The sequence below is a fragment of the Microtus ochrogaster genome, chromosome 1, assembly GCF_000317375.1.
Source record: "Microtus ochrogaster isolate Prairie Vole_2 chromosome 1, MicOch1.0, whole genome shotgun sequence".
NCBI lineage: Eukaryota > Metazoa > Chordata > Mammalia > Rodentia > Cricetidae > Microtus > Microtus ochrogaster.
The window spans coordinates 42,242,450-42,250,070 of NC_022009.1; the positions used below are offsets into that span (position 1 = coordinate 42,242,450).

General features: G+C 45.6%; 1 pseudogene; it reads right to left on the reverse strand.

The window, feature by feature from the left end:
- Positions 1 to 4,373: 4,373 nt before the first annotated feature.
- On the reverse strand, positions 4,374 to 4,826 carry LOC106144439 (annotated as a pseudogene).
- Between the last annotated feature and the right edge of the window lie 2,795 nt (positions 4,827 to 7,621).

Sequence of the window (7,621 nt, forward strand, 5' to 3'; positions counted from 1 at the left end):
CACACACACACACACACACACACACACACACACACACACACAGAGCTGTCCAAACTTTGCCACATCTCTGCTCTCCTCAACGGATGGCCCCAGGCACAATCTCGAGTGCCAGTCACACCCCAAGCTGCAAACCTTGAAGTTGAAAACTCATATAATGAAGCAGTCAGGAGGTTTTTTTTTTTTTAAAAAAAAAATCCAGTTTATTCACTTTGCTTCGACCTTGACTCATTAGCAAAAATACTGACGTTCAAGTCTGGATGCAGAGCAAATCTGCCCATGCACCCAGCCCGCCTAGCTCATGCCTCACCCACCTCCTGGCCTCTCATACTGACACTACCCATATTCCCCAACCCATATCCCAACAGTTATTTATATGATTATCATCTTGAATGACTTATTCCACTCAGTGGTTTCATGGGAGCAAAGCAGGCTGGACCCTGGAGTGGAGAGGGTCTGCGTCTTTCTAGAGTTACTTCCTGTCTATGTGGAAGAAACGAGATGCAGCGTTTTCTCCTTTTTTTTTCTTTCTTAGTGAATATCTTCCCCGTTGACAGTCTAATTTATTTTCAGGTAAAAAGTTAGACGCTGGAGTTTCCTTTGGGACTAGGAAATGAGTCTGTGGTGACGAAGGCCGAGTGGAGGGCACACGCTGAGAAGAGCAACAAGGGGTAGGGCTGCCTGATAGCCAGACCCAAGCTAGGGATTCCAGACCATTGATCACTTCCTGGAGCACAAGACATCCTTTCTCCTGCCTCCTGCAATACTTTCATTGGAACACGCTCCTGCTCACCCTATTTGCGTGGTGGGTACAAGTGTCCTGGGACATATTGCCAGGAACCTACATACAGACTGAAAATTGTTACCAAATCAGAACCCTGGTCTCTTCTGTGCCTCTTTTCCCCGCTTTCTGGATGGGTAAAGATGACTTTGCAGTAGTGTCTTTTGTGATGAAGGTCACAGCACCAGTCCTAGCCTAAGATAACATTGTAAAACACATTAAGCTCATGTTATAACCCAAAGTAGAATGAGCTGTTAGAACCCCTGAGTTGGACCAGTCTGTGGCCACAGGTGAATTCCACCTGTCCTCTTCTTTGCCAGACATGCACCTCTGCCTAAGGCTGGCAGGTCAAGGTGAAGTTTGCCTGTAAGTGACTTAGGTAAGTATGCATGCATGTGTGTAGTTACACATGCCCTTGAACTCTTATCCCTGCCCCTCCCTGCCTCCCAAGTGCTGGCCTCACAGGATATTGAAGGCACCCAGATGATCTTTAACTTTTATAATATCCCCCTCTGTCTGGGTATACTCTGCTATTTTGCCTAATAACCTGAGTTCTCTGGTATTGAAAGTAATCCTTTTATTTATTCTTTGAAATTTCTATACCTATATCACAAGTATTTTGATCATATCTGCCCCTGCTACTCCTCCCCATTTCTTCTGTACTCCCATGCCCCTTCCAACTTCATAGTCTCCTTTTGGGATTATCATGAATCGTTTTCAAGTCTAAAGAGTGTTGGGCATATGGGCATAGGTATGGACTCATTCGCTGGGGCATGGGTGTGAGTATGAACTCATCCACTGGGGCCTAGGCAACCTACTAATGCTACATTCACAAAGAAAAAGTTATTTTCCTTCTTTCAGCAGCGGTCAGCTTCCAACAGACCCTTAGCTAGGGCTGGGTGTTCAAGTCCTCCGAGTCCCCTGCCCTCCATGCGGGGGTTTTACTGGCTGATCTTGTGCAGGTTTTTATGTGGGTAGCCTCAGCTGCTGTGAGTTGATGTGCGCATCAACCATGTCATATAGGGAGGGCAGGACAGCTCTCTTTACCTTCCTACCAATTTCACATTCTCGCTACTCCCTTTCCCAAGATGTCTCCTATACGGTATGGGGGAAGATTGTTATAGATGACCCAGCTATCAGTGAGCTCCCATGGCTATTTAGTCTCAGCACTTTGACCCACTGTAAATTTCTGCATTATAACTGCCACACGCTGCAAAACAATACTTCTCTGACCAAGGCTTGAGAGTATTACAAATACTTAGCATGCATTTCGACCACAAGACCATTCAGTAAAACAACACAATCATAGGGTCTATGATCTCTCCGCTCATGGCCTTTGACCAGGTTTGCAGTGTGAGCATGAGAGCTCTTGTAGATGAGCCTCAGAGCAAATCAGCAATCAGCTGCTTCCTCCAAAGTCATCCTGCCACCAGTGGACACAACTTGCCTGGGCAGTCTGTGCTGCATCACGGTGCTGGGTGAAAACATTGAAGTGTTTTCTCTCCCAGCAGCACCCACAGCACCTTCTAGCACTATGAAGGCTAACTGACAGGTGAGAGTTCAGGACAGTTGGAGACTGAGATTGCTTTCTCTGTATCCCTTAGCCAAACCGCAAAATATCTTCAGCAATAAGGTCTTATCACCCAGCCCCGGAAGGCAACAAAGAGCAATAGCCTCTGTTGTCTTGGGTGTCACCGAAGCCTTCAACTCATAGGTTGGGCCAGCACTGAGATTTTCACTTAAAAACTCAGGTCTTTTAGAAGAAGAATTGTTCATCCATGAAATGTATGTCTGAGCAAATCACTTAATTTTGTTTTATATTTAAAAAATTAAGTTACAAACTAGTGGATTTCCTATAAACCTTCTTTATGCAACCTTACTCTGAGGTCTTTAATTTTTTTATATGTGGAAATTCTTTTAAAATGAACTTCTGGTAGAATTGAATCATGGTTTAGTGAATTAACAGATAAAGGCTTGAATTGAAACCTTTATCTATAAACATAAAAGTAAAGTTTTGGATAAACTATTTTTTGGGGGGATTTATTTGCTTCATTTTCTGTGCATGAGTGTTTTGCTTGTATGCATGCCTGGTGTCCCTGAAGGTGAGAAGAGAGTGCTGGAGTCGCTAGAACTCGAGTAGTTAGTGGATTGTGAAGCTTCATGTATGTGCTGGGAGCTGAACTCAAAACTGCAAGAGCATTAGTTGCTCTTAACTCCGAGCCACTGTTCAAGAATTAAACTAATCGCCGGGCGGTGGTGGCACACGCCTTTAATCCCAGCACTCGGGAGGCAGAGGCAGGCGGATCTCTGTGAGTTTGAGACTAGCCTGGTCTACAAGAGCTAGTTCCAGGAGAGGCTCCAAAACCACAGAGAAACCCTGTCTAGAAAAACCAAAAAAAAAAAAAAAGAATTAAACTAATCTTATAAAGATCATATATTACAATAGATATACCCAATGACTTAAGACCCACAGTACTTCAATACCTGTTTAATTAAGAATTACCATTTAAATAAGCACATTTCCATGCCCATGCCCCCAGCACCTTATTTCAATATCTGGCATTGAAATTTACTGTCCACACGTCATCCAGAGAGTGTAGTGGACAAACCCCAAAGTCGCCCCATGAATTTCTCCTTATGGTACTTGCAGCCCGCATACATTTATTTCTCTATTGACTCCAGACGACGCTCAGTGAGGAGAATGCAGGGCTGGTGCCTTCAAGACTCAGTTATGAAAGTCTTAGCATTCCTTCATAGTCTCTGGGGAAGCTAGTTCTGGGGCATGCTCTCTGCCATGTCATAACAGACGGATACATAAATAAAAATATGACTAGGTAATTTAACTGTGATTTAGTTAAATAAAGTTTTTTTTTCAAGCTTCAGTTTCTCCCATTTTGTAGGTACATGGATGAAAGCTGAAGCCCTAGTCTAACAGCTTAAACCCACCTGCTAGCCACATGAGTGAGTCCCTGAAAGAAGCCACTGTCGTCCAGTGAGTCCCTGCAGACCTGGGAGATGGCACTAACCCAGAAGTGAACATCCCATCCCACAGGCTTCTGACCCATGGACCCATGGACATGAAGAGAAGTAGTAACTCATTACTGGGTGTGTGTGTGTGTGTGTGTGTGTGTGTGTGTGTGTGTGTGTGTATGCATGCGCACACTTATGTGCGCGTACATGATGTATGGCAGATTTTCTCATGGATCTGGAACTTACTAAGTAATCTCGGCTGGCCAGAAAGTTATGGGGGTCCTCCTGTATTTACTTTCCCAGTGCTAGAATTACAAACACACACATCAACATACCTGGAATATGTAAAATATGGACTCTGGATGATCAAACCCTGTATTCATGCTTGCAATGTAAGCCCTTTATCTCTGAGTGATCATGGAGTCCTATTGTTATTTTAATTGATTAATTTATTTTTGTGGCACCAACGGGGACTTTATTGATGGGTCTTCGAGCTGTGACAAACTTCAGCATGCAAACTGTGTGGGCACTGCGATATCAGAGATAAGAAGCTGCCACAGGTGCTGCTGCCATGGGGCACTTTGTCTCTTCCCAGTTCCTACAAGCAAGTTTGCAGGAAGGCATTTCAGCACTTCACAGCCTGATGGGTGACCTGGAAGATCCCACAGACTCCTGCACCCTTTCCTATTTGTCTGTCCAGTCCTTTTCCTTCAGATTCCTATCACTGAAGACTGCCCCTGATTCCATGCCTTCAGCAAAAAAATCCAACCTGGGGCTGGAAGCCAATTGGTTCAAGGTCCCAAAATTCAAACTCTACTACAGTATTGAGCTTCTCATTGTCTTTAGTGTTCTAAGACTTGATGGTCCTACTCAAAATTTCAGTGGCATTTCCCCATGCACAGAGCTTGCAGTTCTGGATCATGGAGACAGTGCCACAGCCTCCTTCATTCAGAACCACACTAGCCATTGGTTGGATGCACTGCCCGTTCTCTGACATCTCACTACAGTTGCCAGTTTCCATCTTCAAGTCCCACGGGAAGTCCTCACCCACTGCCTGAAGATTGGTCACATTCTTCATATTCTGCATTGAGTTGCATCTTCCCCGTAGCTGCTGGGCTTTCCTAGTGTCTCTGTGTCCACTGTTTTCCTGCTTGTCATCCTATTATTTAAAAGAAAATTCAGCAGAACCATATTTTGAAGTCTGGAGTAACACAAAAACTTTGAAAGGCAAAGATAGTTCGTTTCCACTGCGGGTTTTGTCAATGTAGATGCCTCGCGTTGGTTCCTAGCTAAGGAATCAGTTGCCCCCCCCCCCACCTCCTGCTATTCCTAGGAAAGGACATGGGCATATGTGTCGACTAAGACACCTTCAAGAGGCCAGTGCAAGACTCCCGAGCCACGGACTTAGTGGGGACAGGAAAGGACTCTGAAGACTTAGAAGGGTTCAATTCAATCCAGATTTCTGTTAGCTGGTGTAGCAATCAAAGAGGGAGGAAAATGAATCTAGCTGGAAGGCCGGGAAGACGGGTGCTATCCTGGAAATAAGATCTCTGGGTCAGATTAGGTTCTGGGGAGAATCTAAGTCGGAGTAGCTTCCTGGAAGCCAAGGGTGAGGACGAGTCTGGCCGACTCCCTGTCCTGAAGCAGAGGCAGGTGGCTTGCTGGTGTTGCTCTTGAGGTCTCATGGCAACTTGTCATTATAGGCCTGTTCTTCAGCTGAGGAAGACAAGTCATTTTTTTACAAAGGAATTGAGAAGCATTGTGGGGTAGAGCGCAGCTGAAGGCCCTGTTGCCTTTACTCCTGTCATGTATTGCTGTAATGCACTGGATGGACTGGGCTGTATTCTCTAAAGTCAGTCAGTCATTCCTGAAGGAACGGGGGTGGAAATTAATCATTAAGAAATCCAGCCAGTTCACACTACCGTCCTCAGGGTCATCGGCTTCTGGGAAGACAGGGTAGCTTTCTGCAGACGATCTGGACTGGGTACCAAACCTGAAGTTGCAATGTGGCTGGAGAGGCTGCGCACCTGACTCTGGTTCTGGTCTGGAAAGCTGGTCTGGTGAGTTAGTTACTCACTACTGTGGAAAAGTCAGGCCTCCCCCACATGACACTATGGGTCTGTGATTTCTGAGTCTCTAGTTACTCGTGTAGTGCAAGAGCAGACGGGGTGTTTCAATGATTCCCAAGGTGCTGTGTTCTTCAGAGGGCAACACCGGTAAGACTGCCACACCGAGCATCCAGAATATTTGCTGATGAATTGGGGGCAGGGGGTGAAACAAGAAAGAAGACCCTGTCTGTGCCTCAAGTATCATCATCTATGCTAGTTTCATGGTCTAAGAGGCAAACTTAGAGGTTGTCTGGGGCTACAATGAGAGTTTTAAAGAGAGATCAAGCAAGCATGTCAGTCACCAGTGATGACCAAACTGAAATGGGTACCAGAAGCACCTGTAGAAATGTTGTCTTACTCTGAAAATTGTAATTCAGTTAGACCTAAAGAAAGGGTGCTGAGAGTTTCACCCCTCTCATTCACATACACACACACACACACACATATATATATGATCATGTGGTCACATCTATATGTTCATGTGTGTGCTTAGACATGCATGTGTATGTGTAGATCAGAGGTCGATAGTAATGCCTTCCTTGAGGCCTGTCCATTTTATTTTCTGACACAGGTCACTCACTGAACCAAAATGTCATTGGATAGATGATCAGTGAGCTCCAGACATACATCTGTCTTCTCCTGAGCCACATCCATGGGACTAACTTTACAGATGAGTCCACCAGCCATGAGTTTTACGTGATGTGCACTCAGGACCCCACACTCACTCCTCAGTCTAAAGCTTGCATTGCAAATATCATTAGACTTATTTATTTCATTGTATGTGTATGAGTGTTTTGTCTACATGTACATATGTATACCACATGTGTGCCTGGTCCATGCAGAGGTCAGAAGAGGGTGTCAGATACCCTGGAACAGGAGCTATGAATGATTGTGAGCTATCATCTAAGCGCTGAGAATGGACCCTTTGTCCTTTGCTAGAGCAACTACTGAGCCATCTCTCCAGCCTGTTTCCATCATCTTGTTTTTCTTTTTTTAATGAATTTATTTTTATTTTATGTGCATTGATGTTTTCCCTGCATGCATGCCTGTGTGAGGGTGCCATATTTTGGAGTTACAGTTGTGAGCTGCCATATGAGTGCTGGGAATTGAACCCAGGTCCTCTGGAAGAGCAGTCAGTGCTCTTAGCCACTAAGCCATCTCTCCAGCCCGCCGTCATACTCTTAAGCCTTGTGATCAGGTTGCCATGGGACCTGGGTCCACACTTTGGGAGCCATTGCTGTTCCCAATAAGATTTCAGTGCTGATTACAGTAGGGAAACACTCTAATTGCTAGGGAACGCTGACTACATAGACAGGGAGTCAAGCCAAAACCTGTCTCCTTGTGCACTGAGGGGAGCCTTGGGGACATCACTATGGAAAATCTAGAATTGTCTAGCAGTTCTCAGGGTTTACCACCTGGCTGCAGTGTTTCAGACTGCCATTTGCTTGGCCGGACAGTCTCTTGCTCTGCAGCCCAGGCTGGTCTTGAACTCAGGATGCTCCTGCTTCTGCCTGCTGAGCCCTGGGATTCCAGGTGTGCGCCACTACACCTGCTGAGACTCCTGTCTTTTAAGTGGTCTCTGTGTCAAAGGACCAGGCAGATGTATGCGGTGATGCAGGAAAAGGAGGCTTTCTCCACCAGTGCTGGAATATCCTCGCTCTGGGGTATGTGGAGCCTGAAGCCAGAGGCAGAGGCAACTGCACGCCTGCATTCCAGAAAACCCCACACAATTTGATTCCAAACTGACCCCTGAAATTCTTTCCTG